General features: G+C 44.6%; 1 long non-coding RNA gene across 1 annotated transcript; it reads left to right on the top strand.

Moving 5' to 3' along the window:
• The first annotated feature begins 4,016 nt into the window (after positions 1-4,016).
• Positions 4,017-6,969, top strand: LOC119110652 (uncharacterized). The gene is made up of 3 exons (XR_005095527.1): positions 4,017-4,096; positions 4,682-4,857; positions 6,270-6,969. It is a non-coding gene; the product is annotated as an uncharacterized LOC119110652 (long non-coding RNA).
• The last annotated feature ends 17,442 nt before the right edge of the window (positions 6,970-24,411 follow it).

Here is a 24,411-nt window from a genome sequence, read left to right on the forward strand (position 1 = left end):
CGTGCTCATCAAGTCTTTCGCAAAACTCATCCATAGAAGTAATTCATAACCTGGACCAAGGTCATGTGCTTTGTGGTCATATGATGGGACTGCATGTGATAAGAACTCGTTTCCTCATATACAGAAAACCAAGACTACAGCCAACTCGCGCACATTTACCTTACTTCCCAAGATAGGAAACATGAGCTAACTCCAGGTCACTGACCTCGCCAGTTTTAAAAAAAATCTGAAAAATTGCAAACTATAGGTGCTGTCATGTTTTATTACTATAGTAAGTGTTAATAATGGCAAAAATGGTGTATGTGATCAACTTTTTCAGAGGCTGACCTCTTTAAACCAGCTTGGGTCACGAATCTCGGCAAATAAAAACTCCATGTCTGCGCGGAGGATGAGAAATTAACGTAACAACAGATTATGAAACTTTTGAGTTGCTGCCAGCATTCATCCTTGAGCTGTACTGGAATCCGTAGGGGAAGTCAATACCCCTTGGGCGGGCGCGGGTTAAAGTGGTTGGTCACAGTTGCTGAGAAGTGTTGGTCAGGCCCCAAGTGACACTGCCGCCTGGTGCATGCAAGCAGGCAAGTTGAATGCAGCGGATGTGTTGCACTGCTGGTCCATTTGTTGCACTCCTCATCCATTTTATCTCCAGAGACTGGGCTGAGGGAGAAAACCTCCGTCACGGAACGCGAAGGTCGAAGTACTGCCCACTGGATGTGGACGAGATTGAACGGTCGTCAAAACCGCCGTTTCGTCACTGTGCGTGGAAAACGTCCTGTCTAGCAACGTCCTTTCGTCACTGTCCGTTTCCTACCATTTTCACTCGAGCGGCATATTCACGGAATCAACACGTCCTAAATAGCTCGCTGTACTTATAGCTAAACATGAGCACGCATTCTGTTATGTTGTACTGCTTTGTACTGTGGTAATTTATTATTCCTAAGGCATTGATGTTGTTTGCTTTGGCATTGATGTTAAGCAATGTGTGAGTGAATGTGAATAAAATTATATGATTATGACCAAGACTATGAGCTATGCTGCATGATTGGGAGGCTGTGGGCTTATCCACTTTGCGGTGTGTTGAAGTTAACGGCTGAAGGTGAGCGGTGGCCAGAGGCGTTGATCGCATGCTGGCAGATTGATGACTACAAGCGTATGGTCGTCTCCCCCCCCCCCTCTCTCTCTCTCTCTCTCTCTCTCTCTCTCTCTCTCTCTCTCTCTTCCCGTCCTTCCGTCTCTCTATCTATCTCTCTGTCTCTCTTTGTCTCTGACTTTCTGCCTCTAGCTCTCGTCCTCTGACTGTCTGTATATCTGTTTGTCTCTTTCTGTCTCTGTCCGTCTGTCTCTGTCTCTATCTCTGTCTCTGTCTGTGTCTATCTCCATGTCTGCTCGTGACATGCCATTAAACTGTCTTGTAAAATGTGCGACAATACAGGATGCAGGTTTGCACTCATGACGACTTGCCAACTTCATTCACAGTTGTGTTTCTTATTTCACAAAGGGACAGAATGTCCAGAGCTTGTAACGGTGTATTTTTTGTCACCAACCGAATTTCTGCTGGCAGAATTGTCGTCCGCAGCGTACCCGATACCATTTGGCATGAAATGATCGTTTCACTGAAGTTAACTCCGTGATGGGCTAATGTGCATTATGTGTACACCAAGTCCAGATGGGAGCTTAATTACTTCTATTATGAGCAGCTGGGAGGCAGGGACATCATGGAATGGGTGCATGTTTGTTTTTTGTTTTTCCTTTAAATACCCTGGATTGCCAGAATAATTCTGCACTAATTGTAGTGGTGCTGCCCTCTAACCTAATATGGATTTGTCACCCTAACTGATGGTGGTGTAAATACAGCCTACTGTATTGTAATGCCTTATTTCCAGTTTGGAAGGAATTTGCCAGTGATGCCTGGCTTGGTGGCCTACACTGCTCATGATAATGTGCTCGTTTATTCTATGTACTTATCAAGCTCATTGCCCACGTTCTCATGTCATGCCTGCATGCTAAAGCTGTGACTAGCAGAAAAGTCCTATCAACACAACCTGTTTTTGGCATCCATCATTCAACACATGCTTTCTCGTTTTGAAATCTTGGGCGTCATATTCAAAAACATCTTTAAATGACTAAAATCATCTCCCTTTTCTGAACTCCCTCTATGACCTTTTTTCTAGCCCATCCACATTTCTTTACCTTACTTTCCATCAACACCTTTCTATATGGGTTCAACCTCAAATAATAAGGTGTTTATTCCATTTGCTTCAAACATTGATGGTAATGATCCTTTACTTTCATATGATGATTATGAGAAACTAAGAGAATCATGCACATTTTATTTACCTGAAAAGGTAAAAACTGTTATTCCGCATAACATCAGTGCACTAAACCTTATGCATGTTAACATTCGCTCAATCCTGAAGAAGCAGGATGATTTAATTAGTCTGCTTGCCCAGACTGATATAACACGGCACGTAATTTCTATATCTGAAACATGGCTGCCTGCAGCTTTGGAATCTCTTTATGACTTACCTGGATACCAAGTTCTTTACTGCAGTAGATCAAAAGGGGTAGGTGGTGGATCAGCAGTATACATTGCTCATCATCTTCATCCTATACAACTTAGCAATCCAGTTTTCTCTGCAGCTGAAGTGGCTTGTGCTGAACTTCTGTATGATAATGCTAATATTATCATTTACCAAATTTATAGGTCACCCAACACTGACAAACACCACTTCAACTCAGAGCTAGAGCGATGCCTAATTTGGCTTAAAAAATGAACAGAGTAACATTTATTTCTGGTGATTTCAAGTTTGATCTGTTTCCACTTGTTATCAATCTAAATGTGCAAGCATTTTTCACGAACATGTGTTCAAATGGCTTCTTTCCTACAATGTCCAGGACAGCTCGATCTTGCTATCGATCTTGTACGCTTCTAGATAACATATGTTGCAATTTCTTATTAAAAGTAATGCATACAGGCATTCTCATTCATGATTTGTCTGAATATTTCCCTATATTTGTTCCAATGAACTACGCCTCACACACACACACACTCCACTGATGTTAGAACACCTATTACCACACTTGATTACAGAAGCCTGGAAGAACTTAAACAATTCCTTGTTGATCACCTTATTGATGTCGAAAATGAGCCAGAACCTGATGCTATTGCAAATCAAGTTGTGTATGTTTACAATGCTGGGATCACCAGGTTTTCTCATACAAGGCACATTTCTCGAAAAACCAGCTCACGCAAACCATGGGTGTCGCCTGCACTTCTTTTATCAATTACACATTAAAGTAAGCTATTCGAACAGAAATTGAGGCACCCCAGACCCCAAAATAATGCAAAATACACTTCTTACCGCAACATTCTAACTACATCTCTCAGGCTAGCCAAAAAGAAGTACTACATTGATGAATTCACTAAACATTCTGGCAACTCCAAGGAAACATGGAAAACATCATACACTGCCAAAAATTCAACAAAAAAAGATGCAGATCCAGCCAGGATTAATGAGGCTAATGATAAGATTATCACAGACGATCCGGATATCGCAGAATCATTTAACCACTTTTCGCTGAAATTCGACAACAGTTAAAAGACAAAATTCCTAAATTATCATTCGACCCACTCCAGCTCATCACAAATGGAGAAAATGAAATGAATCTGCCCCCCACTTATGAACGGGAATTAATTCTTGCCATCAATGGGCTAAATAACGTCGTGGGTGGAGTCGACAATATTAATTTAACAAAATTCAACTTATCTTATAAGGTAATATTCAAGGCAATTATCCATCTTTTCAACAGCTGTTTGTCTTCGGGGATATTACCAGGCATTTTCAAAAAAGCCGTGATTAAACCCATCTTTCGGCGCGTTTCATCTCAACTATCATAATACCTGTACCACCGGTACTCACCTGTCTGTCTCTGTCTCTATTGCTGTTCCATGATTGGCTGGTCGGCCATGATGGATTCATGACGTAGAGGGTGTGATGTCACACTGGTCGCTTACTGGACTGGCAAAACCTTTTAACATGTCGGTGGTCGGCGGGGCGTCCACGATCATGGCGGCGCGCGGTGCAGACGACCTCGCGTTAGTGCTTTGAATCTTTTAGTCCTTGCGGGCTACTAGGGACTTAGCGGGACATTCTTTTTTTAAGCTCGTGACTTGATGATAATTGACCGCCTCTCAGTGATCTCAGTGGGGTGGGGGATATGCCGCAATATCTTAACAGATGATGTTTGTTGTACCTCTGAATTGGTGCTGCAGAGTACATGTACTGAACCCACCATTGAGAAATCTCGCTTGCATGCCAATGTTTCCCTCAGAAGTAAGCCTTTTCCCACGCTTTCATGAATTTAGCCCCATGTTATGATGACCTAGTTTCTGCAATTCCATCACATTTAAGGATATAGAGCAGAATAACATCCGTTTATTAGTGATCTTTGTATTACCAGCCATATTCCTACGAAAATGTTTGTAATACACCTAACTGTGCATTCAAGGGGGCGCTAGCAGGCCTTTAATATTTTGTCACTGCCCACTTGAATAAATGCCAGGGTAATATTGAAAGACCTCAGGTAACATATGAGCATTGTGTTGAAGAGTGCACCCACCAATCCCCAAGAATCCACCACTCGTTTTTGGCACCACTTTTAAGACGACCTCTTCTTCCAGGCTTTTCAGATGTGGACATTGCAGCCAGGAATTCCATGAGCAGGATGAAGGAGAAAAACACTTGCTGCAGTGTACGGCAGACGCCCAGCCATTCCAGTGTGGACATTGCGCTCAGACATTTGCTAGCCGTGAGGAGGCAGAAGTCCACCTGTTAGCATGCAACCAGGGAGACCAAGGTTTGCATGTGCCTCCCCACAAATGTCAGACATGTGGGGTATCATTCCAGCACCTCGAAGAGCTGGATGCTCATTCCCCTTTCTGCACACGGGTGGGAGGAGGAAAGTGGACTGATGAGAGATGTTTCCTTCTTGTGACAATAATGGAGGAAAACTATGGGAGGTTCAACAAAATGCTGCCAAAGCAAAATAAACATTTTTGGCTGGAGGTAGCAGAGAAGTTAGGGGGGACACCAGAGCAAGTAAAGATTAAGTGGAATGCCCTCATGCAAGCATACAAATGCATCAAGGACAATGCAGGCAAGAAGAAAACTGGGAGGGGTGTCCTGGAAAATGTGAAGCACTTCACTGTTCTGGAAAGATTCCTAGGTGCAAACCCAAAGATAATGCCTCACTATGTCATTGAGTCATGCAACGGGACAGGCAACATGGGCAAGGATGGGGGGAGCAGAAAATTGCAGGAGGCTGTTCTAAGGACAGTGTGGACCAGAGTGTGACCATCCAGAGGAGAAAGGTGATCATTTCATGATGGAGAGTAATTGGTGGTCTTATCTTTTTCCTGATTCCCATGTTTCTTCATCACTTGATGTATGTTTTATTTGTTTTTTCTCCCTCTTGTTATAGCATTGCAGTTTAGCAAAAATGATTTGCTCTTGTTTGCAAGCATGCATCTGTCGCCTGACCCAGCAGGCACCAAAAGCACTAGACCATGGTGTCTTCAGTCTGGTGATGTGTGTGACATGACCTGTAGGTACCCGGAGACCCGGTACCCCATGGTGTCTTCAGTCTGGTGATGTGTGTGACATGACCTGTAGGTACCCGGAGACAATATGAGTGTCAGTCTGGTGATGTGTGTGACATGACCTGTAGGTACCCGGAGACAATATGAGTGTCAGTCTGGTGATGTGTGTGACATGACCTGTAGGTACCCGGAGACAATATGAGTGTCAGTCTGGTGATGTGTGTGACATGACCTGTAGGTACCCGGAGACAATATGAGTGTCAGTCTGGTGATGTGTGTGACATGACCTGTAGGTACCCGGAGACCCGGTACCCCCATGGTGTCTTCAGTCTGGTGATGTTGTGACATGACCTGTAGGTACCCGGAGACAATATGAGTGTCAGTCTGGTGATGTGTGTGACATGACCTGTAGGTACCCGGAGACAATATGAGTGTCAGTCTGGTGATATGTGTGACATGACCTGTAGGTACCCGGAGACAATATGAGTGTCAGTTTGGTAACCTGTGCTGTGGCAGGTACCAGGTGGCAGGTGACAGGTGGCAGGACAGGTGCCAGGAGCATGATGTTGCATTGGTGTCAGTCCACAGGCCTACATGATGTGATGGGGCAGGCACCTTGCGCATGAGGTGGCGGTGGGGTCTGCCATGTGACATGTGCCATCTGACACAGCAGGTACCCAGAGCACAAGGTCATAGTGGATCAGTTCAGTGACCTGTGTGACATGCGTTACTTGACATGGCAAGTATCTGGAGGAAGTGATAGCAGCAGCAGTGGAGATTAGGGCCGTGGCCACTGTGAGCGGAAGAGGCGCTTCAAGGAGGCCAGCATTGGCGAATACCTGATGGAGAGAAATGATTTTGAGAGGCACAGGCTGATGATAGAAGAGAGGAGGGTTGCTGCTGAAGAGAAAATGCTGGAACTACTTGCCCGATTGGTGGATGTGGTGGAAACCAACACCAAGAAGTGAAGAGTTTTAGCTGTATTTTCCGTGGAGAAGTTCAGATAAGATTTTGTTTTTAAGACCTGCTGAGGGTATGCCATTTAGCCAGGAACCCAGCACCGTGCAAACATGGTGTTCATGCAGTGCCTTTTATCATTTAAAGCATCAGCTGGATGGCTGTGCACTAAGCTTTGCAGGTGTCCAAAGAAAAGTGAAGCCTATTTAACACAGACAGGAGTGAGTTGTGGTACAAGGTGATGTGAATATGATGTGTTTCTAATGCTCATGCAATGCCTTAACGCCAGTCATCAATGTGTGTGCATATATGTGCCCTCATAGAACTGCACTATAACCTGTCTCTGTATGACTCCCGTTCTCATTGCAACATTTCACTTGGAAGCAGTTCCAGTCACTGGAGTAAGGACTTTTGGAATACACATAGATCACACAAATGTTGTATTTCCTGCCAGCAAAAAACGCTTTGTTCACTGCCCTTCAGACCTCTACAGCATTGCAAAATCTACATCACGCTGACCTACAGCGAACACCATAACGGAAATACCATAGACACTGCAACACAGCCAGTGATTATCCAGCAGCACCATCAGCCTTGCTACAGCACCCAAAGCCTTTCCACTAGCTCATTACGCACCACAACAGCGGATGGTTCAATGAGTATCGGATTCGTATGCTCCCGTAGTCCTCCAGCTCTCAGTCGCACCTCTTCATCGGCATATACGCCTTCAGTGACCTGATTTTCACTATCCTCCTTCCAAAAGTCATGCTCCTGGAGTGAAATGTTGTGAAGAACACAGGCTGCCACTATGAGCTTCACAACTTTCTGAACTGATTGAGCTTCCACACAGGAGAGGCGCAGAAATCTTGCCTTCAGAATTCCAAAGGTTTTGTCCACTACCACATGTGTACTTGAGATCAGGCGGTTGCACTTCTTTTTCTTTTTCCTATTTTCTGTCAGTTGATTTTCCCGAAATGGTGTCATGAGCCATCTCTGTAGTTCAAAGGCAGGGTCACCAACAATGAAACCATTTTGTGGAAGGATTGCATGTCTAGTGATGGGGTCTGCCAGCCCCTTATCCAGGGTACTCCTTCTAAACACACGCGAGTGATGAACTGACCCTGGCCACCCCACACAGATGTCCATGCACTTGTGGGATGAATCACAGAGGGCCATCAGATTAACTGAGAAGAAGCCCTTTCTGTTGGGGTAGGCCTCAGGATGATTATGAGGCTGCAACATTCCCTACATGACACCCATCCAGAGCACCGCACACATTGGGGACCCTCTTCAGCGACCTGAACCCTCCATCACTCGTGCCATGCTTTTCAAAGGAGGTATGCTGACGAACAAATCCCTCATTGTAACCAGGTCTTCAATAACTTCATCTACAAACGTCCAAGCAGTGCATGTTGCCAAACCAAAGAGCATTGCCACTTTTCTGAAGCTGCTGATGCTTCCCAGGTACCAGAGAGTGAGGAGTACTTGTTTCTCTCTAGGATGAGGTTCCCGCCCCTGTCCAGAGGGATTTTCATCCCTTTCACCCAAGAGTCCAATAATCCTCCTCACTGTGCCCCTCTTCAGTCTGAGCTGTTCCACGTACTGTTGGTCCGTTAGTAGTGGCACTGTTTTTTCATTGAAGTCTTCATTTTTTCCAAGCTCCTTCGGTCCCAAACTTCCCCGCTACATGTGGAGTGTTGTTAGATTGGAAAATTAACATCGGCAGGAACAGGAAAGGTCTGCAGACACATGCCAGGAAAGCATCAGGAAAGTATCACCAACAGAAACACCATGCTCAATTTTTTAGGCAAAAGCCAATGGACATTCTCATCACCCAATGTTATCACACAGGCTTGTCCAGAGCAGTAAAAACGCATGGCTAGGAGTTCATCAAGTCCTAATCTAAGGGTGCAGCTCCTATTCAGCTGAGGGGGGGGGGGGCGCTTCAGCACACCCACCCCCAACTTGAGCTTTATCTCCCCTCAAGTTGATGGAAAGTGGGAAAGTATTTTCCGAAACTGCACCCCTGGCATTATCATTATCATGTCTGATGCAACTCATCTATCTAGATTGCGGTAATGGATGACTTCAAGTGGGTCGTCGCCTAATGGAGCCACTGGGGCAATTTCTCTCTGTAATTCATCAAAGATGAATGCTTCCATTCCCGTGTACGTTTTTGAGATATGAATGACAAACACACAAGATCTTTCCCATCACTTATATTTTCATCTACAAGAGCTTTTTGACCGCGGTCACGCTGCTGCCCACTCACAAACTTATTTTTCTTCCCAAATTTGATGGTCACAGATGCGCAGCAAATGTAGCGCTTTCCAATAGTCAGTAGCTGGTATGAAACAGCCTAGCATACGAGTGGGCGGGGCTTGTGTTCGTCTACCAATAACACAATAGTTGAAATGAAAAGCGGCCTTTAAAAGTGTGAAATCGCAAGTTGTAAATAACTGCAGACCTATCAGTATTTTACCGTTTATGTCCAAAATTCTCGAAAAACTTATATATAATAGACTCGTCCTCCATCTAAACCAAAACCACCTAATTCACCAAAATCAGTTCGGATTTCAGAAGAACAAAAGTACTTACATACCAATTCTTCTTCAGCAGGAAACTGTCACTAATGCTTTTGAAAACGGGGAATATGTGTTAGGTTTGTATTTAGATTTGAAAAAAGCCTTTGACACTGTAAACATAAACCTTCTTCTACGTAAACTTACTTAATATGGTATTCGACGAAAATCTCATGAAATCATATCTTCTTATTTGTCTGGTAGAACTCAATGTGTAAAAATCAGGAATTATCTTTCAACAATAAAAAAAATGTAGTAATTGGTGGTACTTCAAGAATCCATTCTCGGTCCAATTCTCTTCTTAATTTGCATAACTGATTTGCCTAAATTAAGCAGTGACATGATTTGTCTGTCTTACGCCGATGATACTGCGATTATTTTCAAAAATGAAGGATTGTTGAACTTCAAAACAATGTCCATACGCTTTTGCTTCTAATGACTTTCTGGTTTACTGCTAATTTTCTTTCCCTGAACGTATCAAAAACATTCACACAGCATTACACTACCCTTTCTTCGCATTTCCAGATAAATGTGCAAATTGATAATTCACCTATTGAAGAAAAAAAGAAATAAAATACCTGGGTATAATCATTGATAAATCTCTTCAATTTACTAGCCATACTAATTTGGTTGCAAGCATAGTAAGTAGAAATATTGGAATCATAAGTAGGGTTAGGTACTTTATTGATAAAACGAGGTCACATCTATTCTATATCACTTTGATTCTTCCTTATTTAAATGACTGCCGCTTGATTTGGGGTATAAATTATGCTTCTCAACTAGGTCGGTTGGTAATTTTGCAAAAAAGGGCTGTGCGTCTTATATAAAATGTGAATCCTCCACAAAGCTCAGAGCCAATCTTTTAACGATACAAAAGTTTAAAACTATCGGATGCTGCTAAATACCAAATGTTAATTGTGATGCACAAATTTGAAACTTCACAGCTCCTTGCATCATTCGATTTAATTTACAAGCTCTACGAATCAAATGACATGGATATGCGGCGAGCAAAAGATTTAGACCAACCTTTATATAATCGTAGTTTAGACTATTTACAGCATCTTGCCTTGGCTCTAAGCTGTGGAACGACAGTATGGTTCCATATTTTCCAAGAATAACTGATATCTCTGTATCAAAAACCATCGTTAAGAACATCATCCGCAAGCATTTCGTGAGTACATATTAACGTAACCAACATATCTGAAGATATCGCAATCCTTTGCGCTGCACATATCCAAAGCACTTCACATTTGACCTTCATGCTCCATAATCAATTTCTGATATAGTTGAAGTTATGCACATATACCCAAATTCACGGCGCCGGCTCCGGGAGTTTTCCCAACGACAAGCTCTGCTTAGCTGGTTTGACTCCCTGGGCATCCAGCTCAAAACCCAGCACGAAAATGACCAGGTGATTGCCCTCTCCGCCTTGTTTGACTGTATAACCCTTACTAACACGGTAAATTGAGTAATTGCAGCTTATTGGGCGGTTATAGCGGGCTGTCATTAGCTGACTTTTACTAATGACTACTTTAAGCCCTCTCATCTATGATTTTTCCCTGCCTATTATATAACACAATTCCTTCGGGTCTGCACCACCTCTTCGCCTGCTTCTTTACGTTTGTTTCATCTTCCTAGCTGGGAGTGCCGCGACTTGATTTTATGTTTTCTGGTGTTAACGTACGGTTTACTGCATCGCTGGGATTGAGAGAGGGGCACTCCTGGTTACCCTTTCTTGGGTAACGGCTTAGAAAAAAGAAATGGTAAGGAAGTCCAAGCCCTTTAGCGACATGAGGAATCAGTCTATCACCGGACGCCTTTTCCACCACCGCAACCTTCATATCAAGCACACATTCAAAACGCTCATTTAGATAATGTCATTAACTGAAGTCAGGATAACTGCCGCTGCTGCTAGGAAAGCAGTTACGCCGGCGCTAGGCTACGGGATAGCCCAATCACAAAATAAGTCTGCTTCCACTCTCGAGACTTGCCGGGGCCTCACTCTTAGCCTTGATCTGCCACTTCCCTTTACCACGAAAAAGCAACGAAAGACCTCAATAGCCGGGGCAGCAGAATACATGACCGAATTTGAACCAGTGACAGACAGCACTGGGGGATAACGTCCAATATGCGGCCTCCTTAAGGCCATGTCCTATGAAAATCACGCGTGAGCTCCCAGCCACAACTCAACCGTCATCGAGCTCTCCACCATACCTTATGCGTGCTCCAGGGGTGGCGTGACATGTGTTGCCTGGTGGGCGTCTTTCTCCGGGCCACAATAAGAAAACTTTTAAAATTTGGTATTAGCTTCACATCAGGCTGCCTAGACCTTTCTGAACAATGTACTCGCTCTGACAGGAGGGAGGGTGGGACGATGCGACGCCCCCTCATGTTTTCTGAGGATACCAAACTGGCATATTGTGCGGTCGCGCTCACATCTTTCGTGGCCTCTGGGGCGTTCATTGCGCGTGTGTTGACACCAGAAGCGTGCAGTGTTTATTTTTCCGACATCTGGGTGGAAAATGACACCTTCTCATTGCCTTTTGGACATCCTCACGATGTTTTTTTCTGTCATCCTCTCCACCACAAAACAACCAGCGAAATCAATCAATTTTTTCTGGGAATACCATCAACTATCATTCAGAACTTAACGAAACATATGATCATAACGTTATATTTGCCACATTGGATATAGGCAATGTTTGTGTTATGTGATGCATTCAGTGGATACAACATGACTACATTTCATATGATCAAACAGAAAAACCTTTCCGGGGTCAACCAGGGCCCATCCTTCATCATATCTTGTCTCTCGCAAAGCGTCATCTGCAGGAAATAAGACCATACCTGCCTCCTCCAACTACCATCCTGGACGCCTCGTCCTTTCTGCATTTGACCTGACCTGGACTGTGCATCATGATACAATCCTGAGACCCAACTGCATCCTTTTTTAAGCTCATGGTGAATTGAAATGAGCTACATGCCTACAGAGCATGTGTTATGGGTACACCACATACACCGATGCTAAACTATATTTGATGGCAATAATCCAGCAAGCATTGACAGATCCAATCAGCGTGCAATGAGCCTGGAAGCTGCAATCTAAATGCTACTAGCATATCCAGGATCGTTTAAATGCTCATGTTACACCACACGGTCATGGGAACACAATGACTAGAGTGTTACTTAGTAGGAGCCACTTACAGCCAGCCCAAATGCAAAATAACCTAAAATATCACTATAACGAGACACAGTGGTCTACCTCTAACTTGCCTTATTTTGTTGATAGCTCACCGGTCTCCACGCTAAAACTACAAAGATAAACACATCAGGATCGTAACACGAGCACCAAATTAGCCCCCGATGGTTTCATCCTCGCTGGGGGCAGGATGTCGATGCCAGCCTAGACGCGGCACTCGCTTGCGCCTATCAGCAAGGATGGATAAAGTTTATAAGCATATGAAACGGTACCTTAGAGTTTTTCATAAATTATAGGAACTTGCATGCAAAATGATTGCGTTTTTACCGTGCATTTGCCTTTTTCGTCACACCATGCATTTTGCTGATTTCCGGCATCAATTTTGCAGATGACTAGGAGCCCGTTTCAAAGCAATTTTTTGCATCTTAGATAACTGAGCTTGAATTAACTTCTACTAGACATGCTGTAATGGTAACAAAATGACAGCATAGAGTAGACACGATTTAGATTATGTTTTTGTCCTAAATTTTCTATAAATTAGAGGATCATCTATTTTCTACTCGTCACTGTTGCGTTTAAGTGCCACTCAAACCTCCACTCTAGGTTTTTCGGCTATTTGACCGTAATTCGTAACGAACTAGCAATAAAAAAGCGCTTTATTGTTTTCTACCACTTATAAAAAGTATTAAGCTGTTCTTTGCTGTTTCTTGGACACCAAGGTCACTTTAGTGTCGGGATGTCAAGAGGATGTGAACTGAGGATGTCGATTCCGTCGCAAAACTTTGATCTAGGACCACTGGAAGCGAGCGGGACGAACGCCGGCGCCGCTAAACAGATATTCTGTGTCCAGTGTCCTAGAATTGCTGACTTTGGGTGTAAAGTAGCACCCTATGAGGATGAATTTTTCACTCCTTTTCCCATATTTGACGTAAATTTTTCACTCCTGCCTGACATTATCTAATCGCACATACCAAACCCATATTCCCCTTTCTCAGGTTTTCAGATGTCATCCAAAGCCGAACTTACTTGAAACCACCAAGCATAAACAAGGCTCCACAGAACCTGGACACCTATGGCTATACCTTGCCTCACCTACATCTGAATCATGTCTATGTATGCACAGAGCAAGGGCGCCAGATACCTTCAAGCCCAAAACCCTGCAGCGACTCCAGCCGCTTGCACGCAACAAGTTTGGTTTGTGTACAAAATACATCACAATGGGCAGCAGTGTACCAAATGCAAGGTTTTCACGCATCACCAATTTTGTTGTCCCACCACCACACCACGAAAGCAAAGCCTGGTGCAAACACCAGCAAGGCCTGGTGGAGAATTTTGCTCCACGTATTTCTTTTACCCGAAGAAACCTGACCATAAAATTGCTTCACTCCGAAGTGCAGGAGTAAAACATTCAAGAACTGTCTTCTAAATAATAAAGAAAGCCCAAAATATGCTCTCGGCCCAAAATATGCTTGAAGCGATCTTCTCTGAAATTAATGGGAGGCCATGCAAGTCACCAGTCACGCCTCTGCAGGCGTATTGCCTTCCATGCCTCCTGAATTCCACTGGTGCTATTCATCGTACTAAGCTTGTTCCGGAACTACCAGTGCATGTTCTTCATCCTTACTCCCGGTCTCTTCATCATCAGCTTGATCATCCGACGGTAATGTACCATCCCCTTCTTCTTCCCCTCATCTTTATGTACGCTTGATCCTTTATCTCTGACGTGCATCTATTCATTTGTCATTGTCCGTCACGCACCGCTGCCGAAATGGGGTATTGAAAGACTTGGGGAAATTTAGAATTAAGTGTGAGCAGCTAACAATGAAAATACGACGGCATCCAGATAATATCAGCTTTGCTCTGATTGGACAGTCTGAAAACCGTGACCTGGCTGATGAGCATGACCCTAACTGTGCTGATGTTGATGTCCCTAGCGCTAGCCGTGATAATGACCACAATGATCAACTCATCGATGTTGGAGCAGGCGATCCAGGACCAGAACGTGACGCCCAGCGGACAGAGCAGTCGTATGATGACAGCTGACAGAGGGCTGGAGACAGCGGACGAGTGGACAAAGTTGCTAGCAAAAGGCTCATCGCCCCTCTCTGAAGCGACCAGTCTCGGCGCGTCAACCACTCACGCTGCAGAGGCTTAACAAAATACTCCGTAAGCTTAAGTTCATGTCTGCTCGGACTGAAGTCAATGCAGACCGGTGAACGTTTTGACGCATGCAGATTTTCACACGCCAGACAATTTTGTTTCCGGAAGTCAGCCAACAGTGTCAGGGCCGTCTCCTTTATTGGCTGGAGCCGGGAATAGTGTGCAGCGCCTGTGGCTGGCTGTCTGTAACCAACAGCGCCGAGCATCTGTCCAGCATGCGTTGCCTTGACACGCGCCCGGGTGGCCGGCTTGGGTGGGGGAGGGGTCAATTTGGGGGGTGGGGGCCCTTTGCTCGGGTGGAGGGGGGCCAATTTGACCCCGCTGAGATCTTAAGAACTAATAAAGCTAGAAACACCAAATTTACAGGATGTATTGACCTGCATGTGAACTCACTTAGGGCAAAGTTTCAGGTTCCTGGGTCATGACCTTCGGGTAAAAGAGGTCAAAAAAGATCCAGTTCAAGGTTGGTCCCCAAAGTGCCGCCAGAGCCCAGATAACCATTTCTGAGCAAAAGGTGACTCAGCGACTTTGTTTGACCTTTTGAAGGTCAAGGTGACCAAAATCATGCAAGATTGCTTTAAGTTTTGCATTTGACCAATCGACAAAGATTATGCTAGGCAGTATGTTCCTAAAACAAAGTGTTGACCCAGGTCATTTTAGGTAAATGATCTCTAAGAAGTCCATGGAAGATATATAATGCGGTTCCTGCTATCAATAAATTCGAAATGAGCAACAGAAAGTATCCCATACAGCAATCCCTAGAGAGAACGGGTTGGTTTTGACCTTGGTGTGACCTTTGTACCTAACCTTAGGTCATTGCAATTTGCTCATTCAACTGTTGTGTTGCCTAAGAAAGCATCTGAGAGACGTATGGATTCGTCTAACACTCCGTTGTTAGAACAGATTGAAGGATTCCCTAGAAATTACCTTCGCTGAAACCATGGCCTAACTTTCACCTGCCGTATATCAGTGACCTTACAAGGTACACCTAAATGTTTGATGCCAAGCGATCCGCTATTCAATTTTCTACGGCTACATAAAATTTGGCGCGGCTATGCCACGCTGTTCAGAAACCATTCTGGGAGAACCTTAGGGTGGGGTTACTTTGACCCCCCCACCCGAACGCGTGTTAAGATAGCCGCGAATAGCGACGGCCGCGATGGTAACGTCATCCAGCCCCTAGCAAAAATGTGAGAATTGCATGCAAATTGTGTATTGTCTGTCAGACCTCTGTGTTTATTGTTAGTTTTCGTCCACCCGTGCGCATTTGTTTGCAAAACTCGTCCGTCCTATCCCGGATGTTGTTACTTGGATCTGTTGGCTTATGGGCCGGCCGCTGGCGGCGATAGACTGACTGACTTACGAACTGTCGCCAACAGAGGCAGTCACATTGCACTTGTACATAACCGTTACATATTGTACATACATGCGGCACTGAATGGATCATTGAGACATTTCGGCTTGTTCGTCTGTGTCTCGTGCAGCACTTAGAAGTGGTGCCGTTGTATTCGGCGAAAAGGTGTCTGACGTGTTGTGCGGTATGATAATCAGATAAGAATAGGTAGATATTTTTATTTCCTGTGCTGGCATGGCTTTGCGCTGATATAGGGGCTCTTTCTATGGAAAGCAGACGCAATCCGTCCTGGCGACCTTCACGTGGTTGTTTGTGGGTAATGTTAAGAGCCACGCAAAGCCGACGATACTTCAGTTCAGTTCTTCCTAAAGCAGATTATTTCAGTTCTGCTCTTTACAGAGCAGAACTGAAATATTGCGATTTTCATGGCTGAACCAATATACATGACCAGAAAGTGACGTGCTTATCATCTAGTTCTGGAGTGGGATATGTCATGAGCATAAACCAAATCTTCGTTTGAAGAAGGGATGTATCGAGAAAATACCGATTAGTTAGAATCTGTCGAATTTAAGTAAGGCTTTTTCTTCGAAGAAAATGCGTCACATTGACAACATGCAGATTATTCAGTGCGCCCCAACTGTGCTGCATTGTTGGACATTTGGTTCCTGAAAAATGAATGGTGGCATTAGCTAGCTACTTACCTATTTTTCGCCTGAACTCAAGCTATCAGGGTCATTGACGAATATAAAGAGAGATGTAATCATTTCGCAGAAATACAGAACAACAGTTTAAGGACATCATTTATGTAAATTGAGTATCATAAAATGTGTTTAAAGATAGTCAGCAGGATTCTGCCAGCCTCTTTCAGCGGAAGAATCTGATGCGATGTTTAATGTCGTGCCAGTGTTTTGGTTGCGGTCTGGAAAGGAAAAGGATCTAGGATTAATGACAAATACATTTCGGAAAGAACACTTATGGTGCATACTGATTACCGCGGACGTCACGGTGTGTCCTATGCACATGCGTTTAAATTGTGATGCTGCAAACATGCTCATTTTGACTCATATTTCGATATTCCCTTGAAGCTTTTTTTAGATTCACACACCCCAACAAATATAATTCAGGAACACTGAAAGCGTTCCCCTCGCATTTCTGGTTTTGGAGAAGCGACGGTCGTTTACGAGCATTGCAAGACGATGCACGGTCGGCGGGGGGGGGGGGGAAGGGTGGTAAGCAACGATTCTGCGGATCGTGCGAAGAGGGCTAACACTGACATTGAGGAAGCCATATCTGCAAGCCATTGTAGTCATTAAACAAGGAATACGCCTCCCTTTGTTCGATGCCTTTACGCTGCATAGTTTCGTACATATGAGCATGCAAAGCTGAAAAATATTCATTTTCAGGAAAACTTGACCTTAGACTTGGTCTAGTTGGGTCATGTAACAATATGACGCTTCTTACCTATCACGGGATCTTGTTAAAGACAATGCACTGCGTTTTCCACAAGGCTCTGCATTTCTTAGTTTGCAAACGGCATATGCATAGGGATGCATCCCCCTTCTATCACTCCGTATTATGGAAACCGGTGAATCAGGGTAGGGGTTAGAATGTTAGCTACGCTATCCTTTTATATCTATGTGACATATTCTGGTGAAAAAAATATGTAATTCAGATCCTGATAAAAATCTGCTGGTACAACAGGAAAATACACATTTCGTTACCAGCATGCGTATATTAGTTGATATTCAATCAGCAAGCTAAAATTGCCCTTTCCACACTAAACAGCTTGGTAATATAAGCTTAGATTTGACATTTTCCATGCAAAATAAAAAGGATATCACACACACCTTTCTTCTCTTGGTTTAATTAGCTGACAATGACCAATATCCTGCTCAGATTTTCCTTTAAAGTGCAAACAAAGAATATACGTTGCCAGCAATTTAAACAAAAGAGACTAAATTCATTGGCGATTATATTTAGGGCCGGTGAGGTCGTGAGGCCAATGGGTTGCTAACTCTCCAAATCGTCCGTAAGAACTGACACTGCGGTCATAATGCCCCCACCAGACAAACTATGATTCTTGTATTCCAGAGCTTTTCCGTTACATTAGGGTGCTTTCATCAGAAAATAGTGCACTTTGTTTTTAAAAAGAACCAAACGCCAAACTTTCACTAAACTCTTATGCCAATTGGACCACAAAGCACAAACCTCAGGGCATTTGAAATGAAGTTCTTGGTAAATGAGAGGATGGCAATAAAACCTACGCCGTCTCCCCACGTCCTCATTGCCGGGGTAAGTGACCGGGGAAGCATAATATCTATGTATGGAGGCCTCATGCTAGGTTGTGCGGCGTGCGCTGCATTGTGTTTTTCGTGACTGCCTCCAAAATTCTCCCTCAAAATCATGTTTGGCACTAGGCTTCGCGTGAAAATATACATTTTTGTCTTCACTGTTATTCATCAAACCGGCACATTTTACCATCCCTGAGAATGTTCGCTGTGGTTGCGCGACGTGTATACGTTTTGTTTATATGCTGATCTGCTTCGATATGTTTTGTGGAGGTCGCCTCATAACTGAGCCAGCTCCAACTAGGCGTCATTTCTCAGCGTGAATGTTCTGCTCCTTCGGGGCTTAAATAGCCTGTCATTCACGGGATATGATCGATAACAAAACTGATCAACTTTGCGAGACATCTCACTACAAAATCCCGAAAATGGAAACAGATTATAACGGAATGTCAGACGACATAAAGCATAATATTGGTTCTAAGCCGTAAGCGGTTGAACCGTACGTTCGTGTAAAACATTCGCTGGAAGGATGACTTTTTGCTGTGGGAGTGATTTAAGTCACCAAATGCCTTAAAATTTAGCTCCTTAATAGAATACACTGCCAAATATGCCACGTCAGCAAAGACGTCACGTTTCCATGATGACACAGCGTTTTATCAATAACGCTCAGATCAACGCTTTTCTCATATTCTTAAGACAATAGTTCCTGAAAATACTAAACGGCTTAAAATGCTTAATAACCAGGCTGCCTCTTGTTTGTAGAAAGGGTAGTTTGCCTCAGCACCTGGCGGCCAACGCAATCAGTCTGTAAGGTGACGTTCTAAAGCGTGGCATTTTACTTCGAATGGCGGTGAGGTGACTGGTAGCTGCCGGTTGCTGGCGCGCATCGGCTGCGCGGACGCACCTGTCAAGATCGATGCCGTCTCTGACAATGACCACAATGTCGTGGGCACCTTGCGGTACCGCTGAATGATCAAACACAATAGCGTGAGCTGATCCATGTTAACTCAAGCAACATCAAACACCAGCTTAAGTCATCCATCGTGCCAGGGGCGCTCCCCGACTCTCTTTTCATTCACTAGTTCTTCGCGTGGTGTGGCGGAGTACTGCCCATCTCGAAATACGGCCTCCTGATCTCCACAGTCATGTCCCCGGTGAAGATTCAGATAGAGGTCCTGTTTTTGGGTTCTCTCTTAGGAAGGCGCCGTCGCCGACTTCGAGTTCGCGTCCGACGTGACTGACCAGTGGATGCTCGTCTTCAGCTTTTAAGGGGCTGGCCAGCGGGGTCTTATGACGCTAGCGGCGTCCGCCAGCCTGCTGCGTCACCTAATGGCGTCCTCCCGCCGTCCGCATGAACTGCTGGTGTCAACCCAAGATGTCCTGCATAGCCATTCCGATCAAGCAGCTCCAGTTCAGCGAGCAGATCAAGCTGGTCGTGGGTGGCTGGGACAACAAACGCATCGCCATCATACGAGCACACCAACCGGCAGAGACTTTCAAGAATGCCACCACGTCAGACATATTTACGCGTCTTCCACCTGCGTTACGACGTCAGCGTGGTGTCTGCGCGGGCCGGTAACGGCACTGAGGTCTTCTGCATCACCACGCCGCAGCCGTCGCTGGCCGTCCGCCTGCTGGGACTAGGCGGCTGCTGCGCGGTGCACGGGCTCAAGGTGGTCGGCAACCAGACTAACTCCAAAGGTACAGAATGTCCAAAGTGCAAAATGTCCAAGGTACAGAATGTCCAAAATTCATAATGTTCGAAGTACATAATGTCCAAGATGAGAAATAACTTCCAAAATGGCGCAGGGTGGAAGGGGCCCGTTTCATAATGCCCAATGTACAGAATGTCCAAGGTACAGAATGTCCAAAGTACAGAATGTCCAAAGACCGAAGCTTCCAAACTAGTTCCTACAGCGGCCGCCGGGGTATTAATAATCGTCCTTATTGGCAGGCAACGTTGCCCCGCCCAGCGTCGGCCGCGCGCATACAGTCGACATCATTACGAAGACCACGTGCGTGAGGGTGGCCGGCCGGATTACTTGCTTAGGAACAGATCCATGTCCGCTCCACGACGCAGTGGAGCCGGCTGGAGGCGCCGTGCCGAGCATTAGTCGCTGATTGTCAAAGTTGAGCCCGGTAAGGCTTGCCTGCATTTTGGGCTGCTAAAAGACATTGAAAGCAGGGGGATTATGAAATGAAATTATCGCCGCGCAATGCCCGAAAATGTAATTTTCGAAATCGACACCAGCAGTGGGAAATTCTGGATGCTGACCTTGACTGCTCGATTGTCAGTATAATGCAGACATCATAAGTTCGGGTTATTGAATTCAAACATGTTCAAATAACAAAGAAGTTCGATTTAATAACCATTTCCGGCATTATACACCATCATTGTGGTTACTATGGGATGGGTTTTCAGCGATAGCAAGCTAACATCAAAAATGTTTCGTGGTCAGTAGTGAATATCGTTCAATGAGGGTGAATATTCTTTAATATGATATTATAGAAACACCTCATATCCAGCACGTGTGGAAAGCTGATCGACACACAGACGTTTAAATTTGAAGTAATAGATGACCTGTACCAAGAATTAGGTCAAGGTGTTCAAGACGATGACTAAAGCACCATTTCTTGATGTACTTCACATGAAAAGCGCTGCTCGTGTGACGTCCCAAGATGGTGCATGCTTACTTGCCTCGAGCAAAGTTGACGATTGCGCGCAACGATTTAAATGTACGCATACTTGTGTCCTGCCGTTAAAATGTCTACTTTACGGGTTGTGTTACTTGTGCAATGCTGCATCTATCAAACTGCGCACGTGATGATATTACTTAATTCGGCATTGGGTACACTTAACGTGCTTACCTGTCATGTTTTCCTCGCAACGATGTGCGCACCTTCTGTATACGTGCGCCACTGAGGTGTCCAATGAACCGGCCTGAAATCTTACGCTTCGATTATCCCACCTGAACTGTCCCTGTACCTAAGTTCCTGGAGATTTGATGTCTTACCCATTTGTTCATTTTATTTTCAATCCTTTGGCGCATACATGAGGAACTTTTACACCCAACGGAATACTAGGGTTTCCTGGAGCGGTCAACTAGAATGAAATTAGGATGAGGTCTGCCAGGCATGCTACCCTAAGGTCGTGCATATTGTTTGCGTGGGGTCCAGTATTTACTATGACTTATATACATATAAAAATATATATATATATATGTATATATATACTTATATATTTATCTATACTTACTTAGTTATATATATATATATATATATATATATATGTGTATACTTGCACATTTATGCATTTATAAATAATTTAAGTATTGGAATCCATGTTATACTGCGCAGCCCTTAGAAAACGAGGGCTAAAAAGAGCAACAAAAAAAAGAAAGGTAAACACTAACAATACTCTGGCTACAAAGCTAGGGATGTAATGTACATACCCTTTTTATCTTACAATTAAATGACATAATACTTTGGAGGGGACCCCAAACTCTAGGGGGCACCACAATGCTGCGTGCTCCCCCCCCCCCCACCCCTTCACGACATACTGGACCCGCCCTTGTTTGCAGTCATTCCGCTGTGCAGTGTTAGCGCGGTATATCCCTGTTCTCACATTACGTCATCTATGAAGACGTGCTTCACATATGAAGAATGCGTTTATTTCACCTTTGTATGGCTTCTTGTTGGACGCCAAGAGGAATTACATCGAGAGCGCGCAATACAAGCGGCACCGGGCACTCGTTTTTACGGGTGTATATTGTCCTGGAAAACGAAGAGCACTTCCCATTTAATTCAATGCCAAACACATTACGCTTACACGACTGAAGGCCAGAAGCAACGCGCAACGCTCTTAATGTTTGAGATCTCATGGCTGTTTGTTGTTTAGTCATGGGCGTGCCGACGCGAAGTGTAGTATTGTCGGGGCACCATGGACTTGAAGCGTATTGCTGTGGTTTGGGTCCCATCTAGCGGTACTACAAATAAGGTGTCGAGGAAGCAGTCAACTTTATTGAGCGCTCTGTACCGCTATGACAGACATGTTGGAGTAGCGTTTCTAATTTTAGCAAATAAATCTAACCAGTCAGTCTCCTAGGCTCCGATGTAACAAATTTAGTCAGCATATCTGATGTACAACTTCGATTTAAGCCTTATTTCGAAAGACAAATGAATGAAAACAAATACTAGAGCTAGGGGTGGTGCACGGCTATTACCTTTACCTATACGTTCAAGTTCTGCAGTGAGTTTGCGAAGAGCACCAGGCTATTAGCCCTGTTTACATAGGGAATTTAAAATGTTGCCAGATTGGCACCAAAGTTGGCCGGCTGTAGGGTTTTCAATTTTTGTGCATCCGCGTTGCTGTTAACGTGGCGTTCTTCAGTCAAGCTGTGCACCGTTTTGTTTTCGCATTGAAGTGCCTATTATAAATACCTTACCTGCTTGCTGGGAAATCCATGCCGCTTTCATGTTCTCAGGTACAACTGAAGCAATACTACAACACACCACAACACCAACAGCAGCAAAGTAATAGCCGGTCTTCCCCACACGTGGTGCTTTTGCGGCTTAATTATCATACACGCGCAGCCTCCAGCATCCTCCTGGCATCAGACACTAAACCTGACCAATCAGCGAAGAGCTTTCAAAGATCAAGACCGATAAAAATGGCCATATGGCAGCGAGGCCGTTCAGCCCGGGACGGCAAAGCTACCATTTAGAATATAGTAGCTTGGCACAGATTCATTCCAAGGTACCATATACTCCATACATAGAAATATAGTACAAGATGTTTAAGTTATTGCAGTCAGCTACATAGCCTGGTTGTGAATTAAAAAGCACAAACGCACTTTTAGCACAAATATGAATAATTTCTAGCACTTGCGTAAGAGAATTAACGAGATCGCAATCATTGGCACACTTTGTTCCAATCTGGCAACCATTTATTTTCCAATGTAAACAGGGCTATTGTCAAACCTGTGAGATGGTTCTTGGAAACAGTCAGGAAACACTCAGTGCAATACCGAAGAATGATATGCTATCAAGTTTTCCTCGATTGTGCTCACTATACCGACCCTTTTCATTCTGTAAACGGAGTATTCCTACAAGTTGCTGCATTCTTTGTCACGTTGAGTGTTTTCGCGTGCAGTGATAGTATCTGAACTGTCATCCTGCTAGACGTGATTATCTATGCTATGTCTGGATTTTTCTTTTCTTCCAGTTATATGACACATATTACCATGATCGCACATGCGACACGCTCATGACACTCGCGCGTTTTGGTTCATGGACCTAGCTCATGCCAGGTTTCTTTGCCGACATCGATAGAAAAAGGACTGGCATAAAAACTCCATCAAACTTGTCATATATGTATCAGTCAAAGGCGTAGGAATGTTTCAAATGGTGGAGGGCCAAGCTCAGGGTATACTTCAGGAACCTTTTCTGGAAAGCGATCCCGATGACCGGCGGGAGGGGGTAGAGTTGGAGGTTGTTATCGCTCTTTATTCAAATATCATGGCTGCTATGCTAGATATGGATCTAGAGCTGTTTCCCACTGGTGCACAATCTTGCCTATTCGACTCATCTGTCATTTGGCAAGTAAGGCTATCCAACTTCCAGAGATTATTTGCCCATTTTAACATTGTCCCTCCCGGGGAAGCGAAATTGCACGAGCGGGCGGGCATTTTGGGTCACTGAGGAGGCATCTGCCTCCACGGTCTAAATGCCAAAATACAGCCTGGACATAGGCTGGTGAGAATTTTGAAAGTGGATCGATGGCTCACAGTGCTTTTAAGAACCAAGCCACAAGGCCCATCTGCCATATGTTCCTTATCTGAGCCCTGCTCCTGTCCGCCGTCGGTGGTCACTGCCCTGGCTCGGATGCCTCCCGCATGACTGACTGCGAGCTGATCGTATGACTACTTTGTTGCATACTTTTGTATCAGCGCTACTACCTCATGGCGAAACATGTGTTGGACACCTGCAACAGTATTTTTTTCCGAATAACCTTCCCTTATACCATACCATCGTAGAAAAATAGCCTCCGGGAAGCTGTCTGCCTTAGGTACGGATTGGCCTAATGGAGACTTCATTGTCCATCATGCAATGTACGCAACTCGATCTGCTTTTGTGGGGACAGGGGCGTAGCCAGAACGTTGCCAAGGGGAACACATGGTTGGCAAAAGCCCATGTTATGGTGACCCCCTCCCCCCCCAAAAAATCCCCGGATATAGCCTACTGGTTAACAAGGGACACGGTTTTCTTTTTTC

This window comes from Pollicipes pollicipes, unplaced genomic scaffold (assembly GCF_011947565.3).
Source record: "Pollicipes pollicipes isolate AB1234 unplaced genomic scaffold, Ppol_2.1 Scaffold_2555;HRSCAF=2994_pilon_pilon_pilon, whole genome shotgun sequence".
Classification (NCBI taxonomy): Eukaryota; Metazoa; Arthropoda; class Thecostraca; order Pollicipedomorpha; family Pollicipedidae; genus Pollicipes; species Pollicipes pollicipes.